At 47.9% G+C, this 22,941-nt stretch overlaps 1 long non-coding RNA gene across 1 annotated transcript; it reads left to right on the top strand.

Annotated features, from left to right (window-relative positions):
- Positions 1–9,895: 9,895 nt before the first annotated feature.
- LOC138288406 (uncharacterized) lies at positions 9,896–22,401 on the top strand. The gene is made up of 2 exons (XR_011202385.1): positions 9,896–9,935; positions 22,206–22,401. It is a non-coding gene; the product is annotated as an uncharacterized lncRNA (long non-coding RNA).
- The last annotated feature ends 540 nt before the right edge of the window (positions 22,402–22,941 follow it).

Raw genomic sequence — 22,941 nt, 5'->3', positions numbered from 1 at the left:
CGCCTCTCTGGTGCAGAGTAAGGCAATGCAGCCACTCACACTGCCTCGCCTTACTCCACATCTATGAGTCCATGGCACGGCTCTCTGGTGCAGAGTAAGGCAATGCAGCCACTTGCACTGCCTCGCCTTAATCCACATCTATGAGTCCGTGGCACCGCTCTCTGGTGCAGAGTAAGGCAATGCAGCCACTTACACTGCCTCGCCTTACTCCACATCTATGAGTCCATGAACGCCTCTCTGGTGCAGAGTAAGGAAACGCAGCCACTCGTACTGCCTCGCCTTACTCCACATCTATGAGTCCATGGCACGGTTCTCTGCTGCAGAGTAAGGCAATGCAGCCACTTGCACTGACTCGTCTTACTCCACATCTATGAGTCCATGGCACGCCTCTCTGGTGCAGAGTAAGGCAATGTAGCCACTCGCACTACCTCGCATTACTCCACATCTATGAGTCCATGGCACGCCTCTCTGGTGCAGAGTAAGGCAATGCAGCTACTCGCACTGCCTCACCTTACTCCACATCTATGAGCCCATGGCACGCCTCTCTGGTGCAGAGTAAGGCAATGCAGCCACTTGCACTGCCTCACCTTACTCCACATCTATGAGTCCATTGTACTCCTCTCTGGTGCAGAGTAAGGCAATGCAGCCACTTGCACTGCCTCGCCTTTCTCCACATCTGTGAGTCCATGGAATGCCTCTCTGGTGCAGAGTACGGCAACGCAGCCACTCGCACTGCCTCGCCTTACTCCACATCTATGAGTCCATGGCACGGCTCTATGGTGCAGAGTAAGGCAATGCAGCCACTTGCACTGCCTCGCCTTAATCCACATCTATGAGTCCATGGCACCGCTCTCTGGTGCAGAGTAAGGAAATGCAGCCACTTACACATCCTCGCCTTACTCCACATCTATGAGTCCATGGCAGGGCTCTCTGGTGCAGAGTAAGGCAACGCAGCCACTTGCACTGCCTCGCCTTACTCCACATCTATGAGTCCATGAACGCCTCTCTGGTGCAGAGTAAGGAAACGCAGCCACTCGTACTGCCTCGCCTTACTCCACATCTATGAGTCCATGGCACGGTTCTCTGCTGCAGAGTAAGGCAATGCAGCCACTTGCACTGACTCGTCTTACTCCACATCTATGAGTCCATGGCACGCCTCTCTGGTGCAGAGTAAGGCAATGTAGCCACTCGCACTACCTCGCATTACTCCACATCTATGAGTCCATGGCACGCCTCTCTGGTGCAGAGTAAGGCAATGCAGCCACTCGCACTGCCTCACCTTACTCCACATCTATGAGCCCATGGCACGCCTCTCTGGTGCAGAGTAAGGCAATGCAGCCACTTGCACTGCCTCACCTTACTCCACATCTATGAGTCCATTGTACTCCTCTCTGGTGCAGAGTAAGGCAATGCAGCCACTTGCACTGCCTCGCCTTACTCCACATCTATGAGTCCATGGCACGCCTCTCTGGTGCAGAGTAAGGAAACGCAGCCACTCGCACTACCTCGCCTTACTCAACATCTATGAGTCTATGGCACGCCTCTCTGGTGCAGAGTAAGGAAACGCAGCCACTTGCACTCCCTCGCCTTACTCCACATCTATGAGTCCATGGCACGCCTCTCTGGTGCAGAGTAAGGCAATGCAGCCACTTGCACTGCCTCGCCTTTCTCCACATCTGTGAGTCCATGGAACGCCTCTCTGGTGCAGAGTAAGGCAATGCAGCCACTCACACTGCCTCGCCTTACTCCACATCTATGAGTCCATGGCACGGCTCTCTGGTGCAGAGTAAGGCAATGCAGCCACTTGCACTGCCTCGCCTTAATCCACATCTATGAGTCCGTGGCACCGCTCTCTGGTGCAGAGTAAGGCAATGCAGCCACTTACACTGCCTCGCCTTACTCCACATCTATGAGTCCATGAACGCCTCTCTGGTGCAGAGTAAGGAAACACAGCCACTCGTACTGCCTCGCCTTACTCCACATCTATGAGTCCATGGCACGGTTCTCTGCTGCAGAGTAAGGCAATGCAGCCACTTGCACTGACTCGTCTTACTCCACATCTATGAGTCCATGGCACGCCTCTCTGGTGCAGAGTAAGGCAATGTAGCCACTCGCACTACCTCGCATTACTCCACATCTATGAGTCCATGGCACGCCTCTCTGGTGCAGAGTAAGGCAATGCAGCTACTCGCACTGCCTCACCTTACTCCACATCTATGAGCCCATGGCACGCCTCTCTGGTGCAGAGTAAGGCAATGCAGCCACTTACACTGCCTCACCTTACTCCACATCTATGAGTCCATTGTACTCCTCTCTGGTGCAGAGTAAGGCAATGCAGCCACTTGCACTGCCTCGCCTTACTCCACATCTATGAGTCCATGGAATGCCTCTCTGGTGCAGAGTAAGTCAATGCAGCTACTTGCACTGCCTCGCCTTACTCCACATCTGTGAGTCCATGGCACGCGTCTCTGGTGCAGAGTAAGGCAATGCAGCCACTCGCACTGCCTCACCTTACTCCACATCTGTGAGTCCATGGAAAGCCTCTCTGGTGCAGAGTAAGGCAATGCAGCCACTTGCACTGCCTCGCCTTACTCCACATCTGTGAGTCCATGGAACGCCTCTCTGGTGCAGAGTAAGGCAACGCAGCCACTCGCACTGCCTCGACTTACTCCACATCTATGAGTCCATGGCACGGCTCTCTGGTGCAGAGTAAGGCAATGCAGCCACTCGCACTGCCTCGCCTTACTCCACATCTATGAGTCCATGGCACCGCTCTCTGGTGCAGAGTAAGGCAATGCAGCCACTTACACTGCCTCGCCTTTCTCCACATCTATGAGTCCATGGCAGGGCTCTCTGGTGCAGAGTAAGGCAACGCAGCCACTTGCACTGCCTCGCCTTACTCCACATCTATGAGTCCATGGAACGCCTCTCTGGTGCAGAGTAAGGAAACGCAGCCACTCGCACTGCCTCGCCTTACTCCACATCTATGAGTCCATGGCACGGTTCTCTGCTGCAGAGTAAGGCAATGCAGCCACTTGCACTGCCTCGTCTTACTCCACATCTATGAGTCCATGGCATGCCTTTCTGGTGCAGAGTAAGGCAACGCAGCCACTCGCACTGCCTCGTCTTACTCCACATCTACGAGTCCATGGCATGCCTCTCTGGTGCAGTGTAAGGCAATGCAGCCACCTGCACTGCCTCGCCTTACTCCACATCTTTGAGTCCATTGTACAGCTCTCTGGTGCAGAGTAAGGAAACGCAGCCACTCGCACTGCCTCGCCTTACTCCACATCTATGAGTCCATGGCACGGTTCTCTGCTGCAGAGTAATGCAACGCAGCCACTTGCACTGCCTCGCCTTACTCCACATCTATGAGTCCATGGCACGGCTATCTGGTGCAGAGTAAGGAAACGCAGCCACTCGCACTGCCTCCCCTTACTCCACATCTATGAGTCCATGGAACGCCTCTCTGGTGCAGAGTAAGGCAATGCAGCCACTCGCACTGCCTCACCTTACTCCACATCTATGAGTCTATGGCACGCCTCTCTGGTGCAGAGTAAGGAAACTGAGCCACTTGCACTCCCTCGCCTTACTCCACATCTATGAGTCCATAGCACGCCTCTCTGGTGCAGAGTAAGGAAACGCAGCCACTTGCACTGCCTCGCCTTACTCCACATCTATGAGTCCATGGCACGCCTCTCTGGTGCAGAGTAAGGCAATGCAGCCACTTGCACTGCCTTGCCTTACTCCACATCTATGAGTCCATTGTACTCCTCTCTGGTGCAGAGTAAGGCAATGCAGCCACTCGCACTGCCTCGCCTTAGTCCACATCTATGAGTCCATGGCACGTCTCTCTGGTGCAGAGTAAGGAAACGCAGCCACTCGCACTGCCTCCCTTACTCCACATCTATGAGTCCATGGCACCGCTCTCTGGTGCAGAGTAAGGCAATGCGTCCACTTGCACTGCCTCGCCTTACTCCACATCTATGAGTCCATGGAAAGGCCCTCTGGTGCAGAGTAAGGTAACGCAACCACTTGCACTGCCTCGCCGTACTCCACATCTATGAGTCCATGGCACGCCTCTATGGTGCAGAGTAAGGCAATGCAGCCACTCGCGCTGCCTCGCCTTACTCCACATCTATGAATCCATGGCACAGCTCTCTGGTGCAGAGTAAGGCAACGCAGCCACTCCCACTGCCTCGCCGTACTCCACATCTATGAGTCCATGGCACGCCTCTCTGGTGCAGAGTAAGGCAATGCATCCACTTGCACTGCCTCGTCTTACTCCACATCTACGAGTCCATGGCACGCCTCTCTGCTGCAGAGTAAGGCAATGTAGCCACTCGCACTGCCTCACCTTACTCCACATCTATGAGTCCATTGTACACCTCTGTGGTTCAGAGTAAGGCAATGCAGCCACTCGCACTGCCTCGCCTTACTCCACATCTTTGAGTCCATTGTACACCTCTGTGGTTCAGAGTAAGGCAATGCAGCCACTCGCACTGCCTCGCCTTACTCCACATCTTTGAGTCCATTGTACACCTCTGTGGTTCAGAGTAAGGCAATGCAGCCACTCGCACTGCCTCGCCTTACTCCACATCTATGAGTCCATGTAACGGCTCTCTGGTTCAGAGTAAGGCAACGCGTCCACTCGCACTGCCTCACCTTAATCCACATCCACGAGTCCATGGAAAGGCCCGCAGCGTGGCTTTGTGTGGCCTCATGGATATGGTTCAGAGGTTTGAGTTACCAGAGCATCATAAAAAGTGGCGCTGCAGCGGTGCAAGTCTCTCGTAAATATGCCCCCAAAGAACCACAGGACTGGCTGTCCTATCAGCAACAGCCCAGCTGAACACGAAGCGCTGTGAGGAATCGTGAGGCTTCGTGGAAGATAGATTCAGGCTTCCCGGTCTAAAGAGAGGATGGTGCTCTGATGAGATCCCAACGGACCTGGATACCATCTCAGACTCTGCGATGCGAGGAGGATCAGTGTGAAGGGAAGAGGCAAGTCTCCAGGAGGAGACCCAAAGGTATGAATCATACATATGAGCAGAGAGAAAAGAAAATAAGGGAAGGAAACTCAAGTGCCCGGTGTGACCTAGTATGAAGTGAAGACCCACAGCACCAACAACTGGTTGCCAGGGATTATACTCCCTACTGACTTTGTCAAATATTATTCGGGCCGTCTAGTCTTACAGCTCCCACAGCCTTGTTCTCCATGGCTTCTGAGCACATCTGGGGGCATACTTACAAGCCCCTTGTGCCGCTGGGGTGTCACTTTTTCAATGTCCTGTGCATAATTGGGTGCAGATGCTGTGCCTGAATTGTTTATGCACATGTGTAACCTATTGTTTTTATTTACTGTTCCAATTTTGATGTCCTCACTACTCTGGATAGGTAATTAAAAAAAAGATAACTGATTGCCACATCATGACGCAGGAGCCAGAAAGTGCTCAATAAAAGTGAGATGGTGCATGAGCGGTTGTATGGATGAGTGACTGGGTATATGTGTGTCTGTATAGGTGACTGAGTGGACACATGAATGGGTCTGTGGGTGAGTGAGTGGCTGCATGGTGGGTGTATGGGTAACTGCATGAGTGGCTGCATTGGTGAGTGAGAGGGTGCATGAGCGGTTGTATGGATGAGTGACTGGATCTATGTGTGTCTGTATAGGTGACCGAGTGGGTGCATGAATAGGTCTGGGGTGAGTGAGTGGCTGCATGGTGGGTGTATGGGTAAGTGCATGAGTTGCTGTAATCTTGAGTGAGAGGGTGCATGAGTGGTTGTATGGATGAGTGACTGGGTATGTGTGTCTGTATAGGTGACTGAGTGGGTATATGAATGGGTCTGGGGTGAGTGAGTGGCTGCGTGGTGGGTGTATGGGTAAGTGCATGAGTGGCTATATTGGTGAATGAGAGGGTGCATGAGTGGCTGTATGGATGAGTGACTGGCTATTTGAGTGTCTGTATAGGTGACCGAGTGGGTGCATGAATGGGTCTGTGGATGAGTGAGTGGCTGCATGGTGGGTGTATGGGTAAGTGCATGAGTGGCTGTATTGGTGAGTGAGAGGGTACCTGAGCGGTTGTATGGATGAGTGACTGGGTATATGTGTGTCTGTATAGGTGACTGATTGGATACATGAATGGGTCTGTGGGTGAGTGAGTGAGTGGCTAGATGGTGGGTGTATGGGTAAGTGCATGAGTGGCTGTAATGTTGAGTGAGAGGGTGCATGAGTCGTTGTATGGATGAGTGACTGGGTATATGAGAGTCTGTATAGGTTACCGAGTGGGTGCATGTTTGGGTCTGGGGTGAGTGAGTGGCTGTGTGGTGGATGTATGGGTAAGTGCATGAGTGGCTGTATTGGTTAGTGAGAGGGTGTGTGAGTGGTTGTATGGATGAGTGACTGGCTATTTGAGTGTCTGCATAGGTGACCGAGTGGGTGAATGAATTGGTCTGTGGATGAGTGAGTGGCTGCATGGTGGGTGTATGGGTAAGTGCATGAGTGGCTGTATTGGTGAGTGAGAGGGTGCATGAGTGGTTGTATGGATGAGTGATTGGGTATATGAGTGTCTGTATAGGTGACCGAGTGGGTGCATGAATGGGTCTGGGGTGAGTGAGTGGCTGCATGGTGGGTGTATGGGTAACTGCATGAGTGGCTGTATTGGTGAGTGAGAGGGTGCATGAGCGGTTGTATGGATGAGTGACTGGACCTATATGTGTCTGTATAGGTGACCGAGTGGGTGCATGAATTGGTCTGTGGGTGAGTGAGTGGCTGCATGGTGGGTGTATGGGTAACTGCATGAGTGGCTGTAATGTTGAGTGAGAGGGTGCATGAGTGGTTGTATGGATGAGTGACTGGGTATATGAGTGTATGAATCGGTGAGTGAGTGGGTGCATGAATGGGTCTGTGGGTGAGTAAGTGGCTGCCTGGTGGGTGTATGGGTAAGTGCATGAGTGGCTGCATTGGTGAGTGAGAGGGTGCATGAGTGGTTGTATGGATGAGTGACTGGCTATTTGAGTGTCTGTATAGGTGACCGAGTGGGTGCATGAATGGGTCTGTGGGTGAGTGAGTGGCTGCATGAATAGGTCTGGGGTGAGTGAGTGGCTGCATGGTGGGTGTAATGGTAAGTGCATGAGTGGCTGTAATGTTGAGTGAGAGGGTGCATGAGTGGATGTATGGATGAGTGACTGGGTATATGTGTGTTTTTATAGGTGACTGAGTGGGTGCATGAATGGGTCTGGGTGTGAGTGAGTGGCTGCATTGTGGGTGTATGGGTAAGTGCATGAGTGGCTGTATTGGTGAGTGAGAGGGTGCATGAGCGGTTGTATGGATGAGTGACTGGGTATATGAGTGTCTGGATCGGTGACCGAGTGGGTGCATGAATGGGTCTGGGGGTAAGTGAGTGGGTGTATGGGTAACTGCATGAGTGGCTGTATTGGTGAGTTAGAGGGTGCATGAGTGGCTGTATGGATGACTGACTGGGTATATGAGTGTCTGTATAGGTGAGTGAGTGGGTGCATGAATGGGTCTGTGGGTGGGTGAGTGAGTGGCTGCATGGTGGGTGTATGGGTAAGTGCATGAGTGGCTGTATTGGTGAGTGAGAGGGTGCATGAGTGGTTGTATGGATGAGTGACTGGGTATATGAGTGTCTGTATAGGTGACAGAGTGGGTGCATGAATGGGCCTGGTGGTGAGTTAGTGGCTGCATGGTGGGTGAATAGGTAAGTGCATGAGTGGCTGTATTGGGAAGTGAGAGGGTGCGTGAGTGGTTGTATAGGTGAGTGAGTGGCTGCATGGTGGGTGTATGGGTAAGTGCATGAGTGGCTGTATTGGTGAGTGAGAGGGTACATGAGTGGTTGTACGGGTGACTGACTGGGTGTATGAGTGTCTGTATAGGTGACCGAGTGGGTGTATGAATTGGTCTGGGGTGAGTGAGTGGCTGCATGGTGGGTGTATGGGTAAGTGTCTGAGTGGCTGTATTGGTGAGTGAGAGGGTGCATGAGTGGTTGTTAGGATGAGTGACTGGGTATATGAGTGTCTGTATAGGTGACGAGTGGGTGCATGAATGAGTCTGGGGGTGAGTGAGTGGCTGCATGGTGGGTGTGTGGGTAAGTGCATGAGTGGCTGTATTGGTGAGTGAGAGGGTGCGTGAGCGGTTGTATGGATGAGTGACTGGGTATATGATTGTCTGGATCGGTGACCAAGTGGGTGCATGAATGGGTCTGGGGGTGAGTGAGTGGGTGTATGGTGGGTGTATGGGTAAGTGCATGAGTGCCTGTATTGGTGAGTGAGAGGGTGCATGAGCGGTTGTATGGATGAGTGACTGGGTATATGTGTCCCTGTATAGGTGACTGAGTGGGCTGATGAAGGGTTGTATAGGGGAGTGAGTGGGTGTATGGTGGGTGTATGGGTAAGGGCATGAGTGGCTATACTGGTGAGTGAGAGGGTGCGTGAGTGGTTGTATGGATGAGTGACTGGGTATATGTGTGTCTGTATAGGTGACCGAGTGGGTGCATGAATGGTTCTGTGGGTGAGTGAGTGGGTGTATGGTGGGTGTATGGGTAAGTGCAAGAGTGGCTGTATTGGTGAGTGAGAGGGTGCATGAGTGGTTGTATAGGTGAGTGAGTGGGTGCATGAGTTTCAGTATGGGTAAGTGAGAGGGTGCATAAGTGGTTCTATGGGTGAGTCAGTGGGTGTGTGTGTGTATGAGTGAGTGGCAGGGTGTGTGAGAGGTGGTATGGGTGAGTGCGTGTATGCATGAGTGTGTGTATGGATGCGTCACTGCATGAGTGGCTGTATGAGTGAGTGAGTGGATGTGTGAGTAGCTCTGTGGATTACTGTGTGGTTATGGAAGTAGTGTCAGGACAGACACTTTCACTATCCACTACTGTTGTGCAGGGTGGTCTGAGCTGCACTGTGTGCCCACATCTAAGTACTGTTGTGCAGACTCACTACAGTCCTCCAGCATGCAGAGCACCATAAATTAAACCTGGGTGTTGGGGAGTAACAGAATGCAAAGCACTTCACCAGAGCATCAGTGAATCCGCTAACCCAGTGGAATGAACCAACATCCCCTGGAGGATGGCCAATTCTGTCTGAGCTGCAAATCAAACTCCTAAGTCCATGTCTATTCTTATATATATTGTAGCTGAGATGATCAGTTAAAGGACTGGGGCAGGGAGCAGAGCAACATTTGTAAATCTAACTCACAGGATAATATTCAGAAAGATCAATGGTGCCGTATGGGTAGGTGCAGCAGCACCAGGATCACAAGGAGCACAAAAGTCACAAAAACCCAAGCAGTAAACAAAGTGTAATGGCTTCAATCCTCTCCCTCTGCAAAGTTGAGACCATTGCCTCGTCTCCCCGAAAGGGCAAAGTCCACATTTGTTTCAGCTGCGACCTCCCTTCAACTATACGCAAACCAGCTGGTTGCACATGAACTGATGTATCCACCTCAGTGCTCCTGAAATGTGCAGCATTTTCAACCTAGTGCTTAATCTGTAGAAAAAAACGTGCTGGTGCCCAAAGACCTCCTCTAAAACATGCGGCTGCTGCAATTAAATGTGTGAACATGGAATACGGAGGCAGCGCAATCCTGAAGCCATCTTGGGCCTTTTCAATTCATTTACAGCCACTCCCTGCCCCTTCAGCTCATTCTTGCAGCTTTCTGCTTTCTCCCATTGTGACGCTTTTTCATTTTTCTCTTCTGCCGTCTTTCTCATATGTGTCTTTTGCTCTCAGTAAATGGGTGAGGCAGAAAAATTAGTGCTGGTGCCCGCACCGGAAAGAACAAGCATGTATTAAGCACTGGTAGAGCATGAATTCTGAAGTGAACATCTGTTTTATGATTTTCTGTAAACAATGTTATTTATCTCTCTTTTAGCCTGGACCTAGATAAGGATGGTGCAGCCACTTATATCTAACAAGTGAAGGTAAAATCAAGGTCTAGACTTACATCTCTGTACTTCTAAGATTTCCTTACTTGAATGATTACTTTCAGGCAGCTGAACTCGCGCTCTATGGTAATTGTAACTCGCGCCCTCGCCATGCACTGATAATTACCCCAGATATTACAACATTGATAACAACTTCTATAGCGTCATTAAAAAAATAAATGAAACATTATCAGTCAAATTATTGTAGAAAAAACTGTGCATGGTGGGGGTGTGAGTTATAGTTACCTGAGGGAGCGAGTTATAGTAACTTGTGATAACTCTGCTGAATTTCTATGGTTTTGTATGCGCAAATTCAGAACCTAACTATAAGATCCCTGTAACTTTTGTGTATTTTTCAGTGAATTCCTATGGATTTTTTAATTCTGTTTCCTAACTGCTATAACATCTCTCTAACCTTTGTTACAAAGGTTAAAATAACGCTGTCGTTAGGTTACAATTTCAGTGACAACGTAACATGTTAAATGTACAAAATCACTGAACTTGACATATTATAGTTAGCTCTGGTAACTATGACTCGTGCCATAAGGTAACTATACTTGTGACCCCACCATTCATAGTTTTCTCATCAATAATATCATTGCAAGTGTTGCAGTTATATTGTCAATGATATCGTAGAAGATGTCATGAGTGATGCAATTTGTGGGGTAATTAGCCGGGCATGGTGAAGGTGTGAGTTATAGTTCCCTTAGGACACGAGTTATGGTTACCAGAGCTAAATATAACTGGTGAATTTCAGTGGTTTTGCACATTCAAAATATGGCACCTCACCCTGAGACTTATTAGGCGCCAGGGCCTCCACCCCGGGCCAAATTGCATTAAAAAGGGAAAGGGCGGGCCAAATTGGTGCTCCCATCCTCATGTCTTATGAGGCCTCGGGACCCTATCCTGTGGCCAGGACCTGCTTCCAACTCCCTGCAGGCAGCCAACCCCATGCTGTGCTCTTCCAACGCTTGGCCAAAGAGCCTGGCCTTTGGCTAGCCATGTGGCCAACCCACCCAAAGGCAGTCAACCTCCTACAGGCGGCCAGCCCAACGCCATGCACAGCCTTTGGCGAGGGCAGCGTAGGTTTGGCCTTTGGGCACCAGTGACCCCAACCTCAAGGGCCAAAACATATATGTTAAGGGGAGGGGGCATGTAGACCCCTCCAAAAGCCCTAATTGGCCCCTTGGACTCCATCCTCCAGTGACAAATTCCAATAAAAAGGGGAAAGGGTCCACGTGGCCCCCTCCCAGACCTTTACTAGGCCCCAGGAACACTATCCTCTGGGACCGTATATAATTTAAAAGGGGGAGGAGCCTATTGTCATCCTGCGGACCCCAGCCACCAAAGGTTTCCAAAATTATAGGTCAGTACCCTGGTGCCCACCCACTAAGCAACACATATTAATGGGAGCTGGGTGCACTAACCACTCCCCGCCACCCCCAGGAGTCTCATGAGGCCTGAGTACTCCCTCCCCTGGGGCCAAACTTACTTGAAAAGGAGAGAGGGGCTGTGCAGCACCTCATCCAGAGCCTCATTAGGTCCCAGGGAAAAAGCCACAGGGAAGAAAGGGCTGAATTCTTCTTAAAGTAAAATAAACACGTTTTCTCTTCTTGAAGTTTTAGTGAGTGCTGGCAGTGATCCCCTGGATCATTGCCTACTCGCCCAAAAACATTTGCCACAATTTACCAAGAGGAAGAGGCCCAAAGGAAAGCCCTTCACTTTTTTTTAACAGTTCCAACTACAAATTGTGGTTCAGTAACTCTTGAATGGTTTGTGACTGGTATTAGGATTGTAAAGCATTCATAAATATTGTTGCAAATCCCAATTTGAAAGGGACCCCTACAAAATGCCTCTTCCAAATTGTGATTATTAATTCATTTCTAAACCCATGTCCAAGGTCAGTAAAACTTTACGTGGGTTTGGTACATTAAACACATTTTCAGCTGCATTAAAGCCACAAGATCAGTGAAGTGCAGGGTTTGAACGGGTAAAAACCTTAGTGCATCTGGCACCATATCTTTGTTGCTCCTTCGTGGGCAGCGTCCACCTACAATCCTGCACTCACTGTTTCATACAAAACAACACAACTGATCAGCCCATAATAACCCTATCTACAGGTGACCAACAAACGTGATCATGGACCAACACCCAGGGACACAGGCTCTGAAGCTATTACTGCCAACATATGCAGAACCATCAACACATGCAAGTGAAGGTGCCCCACTGACCCCAGCCTCTGGGCTTCAGTCTTAAAGGATGGCCTTCAGACAACACCTCTGATTGAGTCTACTGGACTCCAAATACCATAATGCTGCCATCAGCCAGGTCCTGAAGAAACAACTAAGGGAGACATTGCTCTAAACTACAGGGTAGGGGGCCAATGGATTCCCTCCCGAATCTCTGGCAGCCCTAAGGTAACCCCTGAAAAGCACCACATCAGCAGTGTTAGGAGCCCCTTCAGATGAGGGATCACAGGCTGTGCCAGAAAGGCTGAAAGTGTTGAGGAGCCTGAGGACAAAGGAATGATGTGCACACACAGACCCTTTATCCCCTAGACAGGAGCTTGTAATATAGAAGAGAAACCTGAACAGCTTTAGTTTGCCTAAGACTGATTGTCAACGGGGCTAACACCAGCTCAATGCGGTAGACATTAGAAGAATGCAACACTGGCCCTGGTCACGCTAAGGAGAAACCGGAGGGGGTGGGACCACAAGGCCCCTTTAAATTTGTTCGCGCGCCCGCATCCACGGGTCGCGCTAAGCAGAAACCGGAGGGGGCGGGACCACAAGGCCCCGTTAAACTTGTTCGCGCGCCCACATCCGCGGGTCGCGCTAAGCAGAAACCGGAGGGGGCGGGACCACAAGGCCCCGTTAAACTTGTTCGCGCGCCCGCATCCGCCCCCCTGATATTTACTCTACGATTGTGCCATTGTGTCACTGCTGCCTGTAGGTACCCTTCCTAATTATTCTCTTATCTGTATCAAGGACCGTTTCATCTTTATAGTTACTCTACACCCTAACTTCAGTTGGCAAAGGTTTTTGGAATTCTCTCGTCTGGGGCTATTAGAGGCGGGTATAGCCCCCAAAGAACTGTTTTGTGCTCTGGTCGCACAGGAGAGCGCTGGACGCTGACTGTGGTAGTTGGGGGTGGCTCAAGCCCCTATAAATTAGACACTTTGCTTGCTCATTGGGAAGTGTTGGTTTTGTTTTCTATTGCAGTTAGGATGGGGAAAAGGAAAGCCAGAGGCAATTCTACAGGGCGGGGGGGCGAAGAAAGTACCTCTCCATGCCGCTGAAAATTGTACTCTATCCCAAATTGACGATTTAATTGAAGAAGTAGAGAGTATGCTTGCGACCAAACCGTCTAAACATCCTAAAGGAAGACCTGATGTTGCGACCAAAGATATAAAATCTTTCTTTACTTCCGTGACTTCTGTGAACAATAAGACCTTGTTTGTACCATCATGAGGGTCCTAAATAGATCACATTACGCCAGACACTTTGACTAATTGATAGAGAGTTCGAACCCAAATGTGGCTATTCAGCAGGACAGTGTACCTACTCATACGAACTGTTCTAATAGTTTTTTTCCTTTGGCTTCATTGGTAACCCCCAGCCCTGAGAAAGATGTTGCAAGGAAAAATGAGGAGCCAACAGAACATCTAGCCACTCAGACGGATCGGCCCATAGAGGCTCAGTTACTAGCTTGATGGATTAACAGCAGCTATCGGGGACATCAGGAAATCTTCTTTTAACCCCAAACTTGACTCTTCACTCACACAAACTCAGCAAATTGATATATCTACGAAGGGAACGTACAGGGGAAAAGATGCAGGAGCGACCTCACTACCCTGTCAATGGGAAGTGGGTATTGCTCCTGTAGTGGCTAATTCAGATAAATATGATGTTAAACTGCTTAGAGGGGCCAATCAAGAGAAGTATAGTGTTAACTCCCAGACAATGTTATCAAAGCCTCTCAACCAAGCACTCTGCCTTGCAAGTTGCTGCTGGGCCAGTGTGACATTTATATGACTAATATCCCCAAGTTGAGACATGGTTCAAGGGAACTAGAAGCTTCACTGAAGAACAAAGTAATTCACTGGATAAGGGGTGTGAAAAAATGTAGATCCGTTATACGGGGCGTTTTAATAACTGCCCAGAGATTCACAAGTGATACCTCAGAAACGGACCTCATAGGGTTACAGCTAAATAGTCAGATGTTAGTAAAGGGCCTTTTAGCTCTTGAGCTAAGATCAAGACCTGACGCTTTTTCTCAAGTATCTCTTGTCCAGTCGATCCCCCTTCCAATGGCTAATCGGTTCTTCAGAGATAGACCCAATTTGAGATCTTCTCCCAAATCACATATCACAAGACAGGGACCTATGAGTAGTCCAATTTCAACTTTAGATTGGCATAAAGCTCCATCAGTTGAGGTAGGGAAGGATGACACTTCTGCTATAAAGCCCTTGGAAGAATGTGATCCAGGTACCCCTCCGCTGGGCATTGTGGGACTGGAGTCAGGAGTGTGTTACAATGTCCCTGTAGATGGGTGGCACAGCGGAGTTACTCCCCAAGAAAAGTGATTAGTGAGATTGTCCAATATTGGGGTCAACAATGAATCTTCAATTAATCTCTTATCATGGAATGTGGCGGGTGTGTCATCTAAGATAACCAACCCAGAGTGGTGTAGTTTTATGGATCAACAACACATTATTTTTTTACAGGAAACATGGGCTCCATCTACAATCCACCTAGTAGGATATTGGTCTTTCCAGAAGGCTGCACTTCCGTCTCCATCGGGTAGAGCATCTGGTGGCTTATTAATCTGGCTTAAACATGATTTGTTTCCCAAGGCAAAGGGATATACCAGCTGTGGAGATCGTGCTCAGCGGCCCAAGGGGGCCAGTTCGCATAGTTCTCGTAAATATATATATTAGGCTGGCCCGCAAAAGTCTCAGACCGCCCAGGTAAAAACGCTAATAGATTTTTTGAACTATTCATCTGGGGGGTAGGGCTTACTTGTCGCAGGAGACTTTAACATGCAGTTGAACTGTGAGGTTGACTTTCAGCAAAAAATAATTCAGTTTGCCCATCCATGGGACAGATCAGGTCCGGTCCAAGGTGTAATAGAGCCATCAGGGGGAGTAATAGATCTAGTGGAGGACTTGACAAAAACAATGGGCCTTAGAATAGTCAATGGAAACACAAAATCAGACACCCCTGTGTCGCCTACGTATAGGAGAGGCTCATACAAGAGCTGCTTAGATTATGGCGGTCATTCTGACCGCGGCGGGCGGCGGTAGCCGTCCGCCATGCGGTCACTGCCATTTGGCCACTCCGCGGTCAAAAGACCGCGGAGGCCATTCTGGCTTTCCCGCTGGGCCGGCGGGCGCCCACCAAAGGAGCACCCGCCGGCCCAGCGGGAAAGGTCTTGCAACAATGAAGCCGGCTCCGAATGGAGCCAGCGGAGCTGCAGGGGTGCGACGGGTGCAGTTGCACCCGTCACGATTTTCACTGTCTGCTAAGCAGACAGTGAAAATCATGGTGGGGCCCTGTTAGGGGGCCCCTGCACTGCCCATGCCAGTGGCATGGGCAGTGCAGGGGCCACCAGGGGCCCCACGACACCCGTTCCCGCCATCCTGTTCCTGGCGGTAAAAACCGCCAGAAACAGGATGGCGGGAAGGGGGTCGGAATCTTCATGGCGGCGCTGAAGGCAGCGCCGCCATGGAGATTCAGCCCAGCCGGGGGAAATCCGGCGGGAAACTGCTGGACCCGGCTGGGCGACCGCGGCTGTAGGAATAGCAGAGGAAGCACCGCCAGCCTGTTGGCGGTGCTTCCGTGGTCGTCGACCCTGGCGGTCGATGACCGCCAGGGTCAGAATGACCCCCTATGTCTTAGTAGATGATTTTTTGGGGAGTTCTCTCATTGACATGGCAGTTTTCCCACGTGACGACACCGATCATTTAGCTCTCTGTACATCTTTTTCAATCTCCCCATTTAAATGTAGTTCACTTCCTAAGCGGGTGAAGGGCAGCACACTAGTTCCAACAAATGACTTTAAAAATGTAAGGTGGGAAATGGTAGCTGATGATATACACTTTCAGGCCTCAGTATATAAAGTGGTGAAATCAACGCTTTCCCCTTTGAAGCACATTGACGTGGTACCGGTGGACTTAATTAAATTACATAATATCATGGTCAACCAGCTAAGGCCCCTCTTTCAGGTAACGAGGAGGCGGGTAGAAACTAGGGCTGGACCTTTGAGGTGGTCCTGTCACCCCTTGAGGGGTCCCCCCATCCACCTTTTTCTGGGCTAGCTATTGCTCCTAAATTCGATCTGGCTCTATTTTCCTTAAAAGAAACAACCTTGGCACTCCAAACATCACGCAAAGAGAAGACCCTAGGGTTAGATGGTATCCCAGGTGATTTGTACTTGTCCCGACCTAGAACCTGGTCCTTATATTTAAACACACTTAGTATTGAGATTTTGAGAGGTTTTTAAAAAGGGCGTAAGGGAACTTCCTTCTAACTACAGGCCAATAAGCTTAATTGACATTAGCCATAAAGTTGTTTGCAAGCAAATTTTGGCTAGATTGCAGGTGTGGATAGAGGACTCATATATCCTCTCTGTCCTCCATGCAGGTTTTAGAAAGGGTGTGAGTACTATCGACCATGCATTTAGGTTCAACCTTCTCTGTTGGAAATATCTGACACTAAATAAGGGCCATTTGTACGTGGCCTTCATTGACCTAAAAGCTGCGTTTGATATGGTCCCAAGGGATTTACTGTGGAACGCCCTTGAGTCCTATAAGCTATACAGTGAGATGTTGAAACTGGTTAGGTATCTCCACTTATGCCCAGGTACGCTGGTTCCCAAGGTTGAGATTTGACAGAAGCTATACCAATCGATAGTGGGGTCAGACAAGGGTTCGTTCTGGCCCCCACTCTGTTCAATCTCTATATTAACGGTCCGGTTGACCAGCTGATGCACTGTAATCATGATGCCCCAAAGTTAGCAGGAACCCCGTCTCTGTTTTAATATTTGCAGATGATACCTTATTGATCTCACAAACTCCAATGGGCCTTCAAAACCAACTCAATGCCTTTTTCAATTTTGTGTAAAGAGGGGCCAGAGATAAATTTTTCTAAGACAAAATTTATGGCTTTTAATCCTCATAAGGCCTTTAGGGGGAAAACAACTCTTGCAGCTCAACTGATAGAGCAATTTAAGCAATTTTACTATTTGGGGATTAATATATCTGACGACCAACGCTAGTCGGTACAGATTGAGAAGAGTGTGTCCACCCTACGACAGAGGTCGACTGTGATAGCTAGAAAAATTGCTAATACTACGGAAGGTGAAATTTCACCCGCTATCACAGTATATAAGGCAGCGGCTGTGGCTGCTTCAATCTATGGTGCTGAATTATTGGGGTACTGCAATTCTAGCTGCTTGACGAAAGTGGAAAATCTCTTTCTGCGTAATTTTCTGCACTTACCAACAAGTACCCCACTCACACCTTTAAGACTGGATTTAGCCTTAAATAAGATCCACAACGAGGCTGCCTTAAGACCCCTTATATATTGGGTCCGCCTTTGGACATCCGAATACTTGTCCCCCTACCAAACAGCTGTTGCTGAGCTTTTAGCGGATCGCTGTGTGTTAAAAGTTCCCAGGCTTAAATACATCAGAGATATGTGCCAACTTATTAAAATGGATGAGGTGTGGTCAGACCCCCATAGCTTGACGAAGGAAGCAAAGGCACGAATAAGGCGGTGTTACTGGGAGTTCATTTTGACCCAACTTTGGTCCAAAAACTACCATGGTAGTAGGACGTTACAGTTTTTGTCCTAGGTATCTGAAGCCCAGGAAGAAGTGGATAATCCCCTTATGCAGATCAATGGGGATAAGGAAACATAGTATATCCTTGCGAATCCTTTCTAGTGACAGAAGTGATAAGGTGGTCTTTGCCGTTGCCAAGTACCTACAAAACGCTTGGGCCATAAGAACTAGAGAATACACTGCCGACTGATTGGATTAGCTATAATTACCCTAGGCCTCTGTTGACCATTATGGGCATTAAACTACGATGGTTTGTTGTAAAGAAAAAGGAAACGTGATCTTAGTAGTTAGTTTTACATTGTTGCTATAACTGTGTGTATCAACAGCTTATATTTGCACAATCTACTGTAGGAAGAAATAGACTATTTTAGGGAATCAATTTTAGGTAGGTTTTCAGATCTATAAAATTAGATAGTTGTCCGGTAATTGATCTAACAAATGAGTTTTATATTTTAATTCAGTATAATTATTGTTCCTCTTGTTAATGTTTTATGTGGAAATTGTGCTTTTTATCATTTATAATCTCATTGCATGGTAATTGTCTGTTATTTATTGGATACTTTTATGGCTTTCAGCCGAAATAAAGTTATTTATTATATTGTTGACACTGTTCACAGGGGTCTTAAGGACTGCAGGTGCCCCCGGCACAGAGCTGGATCACTGAGATAGAGTGGGCGGCCGCCTCATAAAGAGCAGGCGTCTCTGTTTTTCTGTTATGGGGCCCACTACTAGTGTACAAGTTACGGTCATTTCTCTGATGACCCCACTATAATTATCATCAAACAATTCAGCCTCACTATCTTTCAAGTCAGTGGGAGGTTTCAAAACATCCACAGAAATAAGACAAAATCTAACTTAATCACAACAGCATATATATGGCACATTCTAATGTGTCATAAATAAGTTTGCACAGTCTGTAAACACCAAACCAACTGAGAATATCTCCACCTGCTGCATTGGTTGTCAAATGATTCCTAATCTTGGTTGAAAAAAGTAGATCCCACTGACACCTCTTAATCAAACCCATCAAACAAAGTTGGGGGACGTCATCTTTTCCAAAAGTTACATCACGTGGCATTACACACATTCCATGTTCTATCAGTTGAACATTACATGTTTATTTGTGAATCATGCTGAGAAGTATTTGGAGTTAATGTAAATTTGTAAAATAAATAACATAACAGCATAAATAACATCCATGAAGATCCTCTTTAGTGGACACTACAACTACATCTGGGTGCATATTTACTGATGTTTTTCACGGCCGGCCATGCAAAGTAACACAATGCAAAAAACAGCAGCAATGTACTTATTTTTTAATTTTAAAGATGTCTCCTTGTAACAAAGACAAGCAGAGGTGCAGCTGTGGGTCAGAAGCATAGTGGCATAGGGCTTCCCACAACAAGCAGGAAAAATAAGCTTCTCTAGAAATAGTACTTGTGTGAATAGCTACAAATGTACTACTTTCTAGAAGTACCAAAAACCTTTCCAGCAGTAGACCTTTAAATCAGTGCCTGGAACTGATTTCCATGTATGATCCTAGAACGTCATGTGCAAGCTTCCCAAGCTCACATTTCCCCAGTGCACAATCGTCCTGATGTGCAATTCAACATTTTATCTTTTCTTTTGTTTTCCTATTAGAAAAATATTTCCCTGTGAAAGAACCTCCTCGCATATGTCCCCTCCAAGAGATCTTCCTTCCCACACTAAAAAGAGTTTTACTCCAGCCCTGATTAAAACCTTCACAATTTGAGGGTGTCCGATTGTAGTGTCGAAATGCCAACAAACTCTCATGCTTGAGGGCATTCCCAAATCTTCAAGACAAACTATTCAACGATCTGCCAACTTCCCACTCATTGCATGGGATTTACTATAGCCTTAGAGCTCACTGTAGTAGGCTATACCAGCCACTAAAGGCCCCCGCCCCGCGTGAAAGGTCCGAGCCGAAGGTGAGGGCCTTTAAAAAGGGAGCTGGTCTTTAATGGCCGGTATGGCCCAGCTACGAAGGGCTATAAGGCTATCATTCCGCCACTAGAGGGCAGAATGTTCTAATAAAACAAAGGTCTTGCAGAGCCCAAGGGGATTGACATGTTGAAGCTCAGGGCTTTTACCGGCCATTAGAAGCCCTGAGCAGTCTATGGTTTCCAATGGAGCTCCCAACATTCAAGGAAGTTCCTACTGGCCATGAATGAATGCTTTAACAATGAAATGGCTTTTACATCAGCCCATTGTTTGCAAATATTGTGGAAGGGTGAGTAACGAAATCAGGGCGAGTATGAGTTTACTGAGATTGTAAAGGAGCCGTGTGATGCAAGACATGAGCATAGTTGAAGAAGGCTCCAACCTAGGAGCAGCTCAAATAAAACCGAGCAGCGTTTCACACAAAAGAGTGACCAGTGCAGTTTAATGGTGAGTTGAAGAGACGAGCACCCAAGCCACAGCTGTGCGAGCTGAGGATTCACCTGGTACAGCAAGATGGACAACCCCTCAGGGACCAAGACCAAGCAAAGCGACAGACCTGGGCGTCAGGAACAATTAGATCACGAAAAACAATATTGTTTGCAAACAGTAGTAAGACTGGCTACTTAAAAAGCTTTCTCAAATACCAATGTACTACAAATAAGCCTACACTGAAAGTTGGGAACAGACCGAGAGCAGGATCCCTGGTCTCCTTGTTAGTACTTAACTGTGGTCCAGAGATCACTCCAAGTGCTGAGGTCTTCGGTGCCAGAGCCCGAGTGGAGAGCACAGTGGGTGTCAGCAAAGTGATAAAACACATAAAACACATATTATAAATCATTTCAGGAAAGGTTCAATAAAAACAGCATTAACCTTATCACTAATCACCAAATTTGTGTACATTTGTTGGAGCATGAAAGATGTGTTTGTTCTGCTCTCATTATTTATGTGATGTGAACTTTTTATTCTTTGACTGTATCCTGAGCGTACTCATTTATCTTGGGGAATGTCCATACAGGACCACAGCTTTTCATACATTGCGGTGCCTGCTTCAAAACCAATGCACCAAAGGCCCTTTTTAATAAACTGAGCCAAACCCACCAAGTGATCAGTTTCATAAGTGCAATCGACACCAAGTAAACTAATGTACAGGAGAGTGAACTAAAGGGCAATCCCTTAGTAGCGCCCTGAGGCAGCATGCACCGCTACAAGGTACCTATCAATTTAATTCTGGACGCATTCCCTGAGATATTCTACTAATTGACTTTCCGAACTGTCATTCCCTGTATAATGCAAGGACTTGATGCAGGGCACAAATCAACGTCGGCTTATGATGGCAAACCATGCCAGTGGAGGCCAGTAAATTTAGGACACACACGCACACATACACAGTCACTCACACACATGCATACACAGTCACTCATACCCAGTCATTGACACACACATACACAGTCACTCACGCCCATTCATCACACACACAAACACATACACAGTCACTCACACCCATTCATTCACACACATGCACACATACACAGCCACTCACACCCATTCATTGACACACACGCACACATACACAGTCACTCACACCCATTCACTCACACACATGCACACATACACATTCACTCATACCCAGTCATTCACACACGCGCACACATACACAGTCACTGACGCCCATTCACTCACACACACGCACACATACACAGTCACTCACACCCATTCATTGACACACATGCACACATACACAGTCACTCACACCCAGTCATTCACACATGCGCACACATACACAGTCACTCACACCCAGTCATTCGCACACACGCACACATACACAGTCACTCACACACATGCACACATACACAGTCACTCACACACACGCACACATACACAGTCACTCATACCCAGTCATTGACACACACGCACACATACACAGTCACTCATACCCAGTCATTGACACACACCCACGCATACACAGTCACTCACATCCATTCACTCACACACACGCACACATACACAGTCACTCACACCCAGTCATTCACACACGCGCACACATACACAGTCACTCACACCCAGTAATTCACGCACACATACACAGTCACTCACACCCATTCATTGACACACATGCACACATTCACAGTCACTCACACCCATTCATTGACACACATGCACACATACACAGTCACTCATACCCAGTCATTGACACACATGCACACATACACAGTCACTCACAGATAATGAAGAGTGTCTGTCAGGCTGACCTTTGCTCAGCCTGACAGACACTCTTCTTGAGGGGCACAAGTTGAGGCGGCATGGCCATTCAGCCCCAGTGGATGTGCAGTGTCTGCACCATGGCCAAAGACGTCTGCTAACACAACACCAGTTAGTTTTACAGTGGTCTGCTTAGAGGGTCAGCGTTTAAATTATCCAGGAGTAAGTTATTCAGCATTGTCTGTTTTTCTCTTTCTGCAGGGCAGCCCAGACCCTGGTCTTAGGGCCATTTGATGAATTCTTCCACAACGCTGATTACTCGAAACAATTACTTTCCAACTTTCTACGCATGGGATCATCTTCCTTTTCTCTTACTCAATATTTAATTCTCTAGGAGCTTCTCGTGATTCTGCTGTCCCCTGTGTCAATTCACCAATAAAGTAGAAAGAGCATTGCAGTCCCTGAATCGTCTCCCTCATTTATTAGCTCTCAGAGAGATAGGTTTGGCAACCAGAGACTGCATTTCAGAGTGGACTTTGGACATTCATCCAAACTTTGTTAAATATTGTTATCAGTGCTTAGAAACTATCCAACAAATCATAGTTCCACAACGCTTTGAATTCTGGAGGCCCTGATTCCATCAGCTCTACAGACATAGTTACAGTCACCAAAGGACTTACTGGTCAGATCACAAAAACACTGGAAATTCTAACACAGATAGTGAACAGAATCTGAGCCAATCGGATACCAGAAACAAATTCAACCAACATTGTATAGCTCATAGGTCTGGCCTTCACACCCCTGTTCTTAGTGAATAGGTTAATTAAAGTAGTGCAATAGTAACTGCTAAATAAAAAAAACATGTTTTTGCTCTAAAAGTGAAGTGATTCACAAAGTGCTTCTAGATATATAGCAGACACATTAATGACAAATTACCAGCAGATATATTAACGTGAAAATATTGGGCCTGATTACGACTTTGGCGGAAGGGATTACT

This window comes from Pleurodeles waltl, chromosome 4_1, assembly GCF_031143425.1.
Source record: "Pleurodeles waltl isolate 20211129_DDA chromosome 4_1, aPleWal1.hap1.20221129, whole genome shotgun sequence".
NCBI lineage: Eukaryota > Metazoa > Chordata > Amphibia > Caudata > Salamandridae > Pleurodeles > Pleurodeles waltl.
The sequence above is the reverse complement of the archived record's forward strand: the minus strand, read 5'-3'. Positions and strand labels throughout refer to the sequence as shown.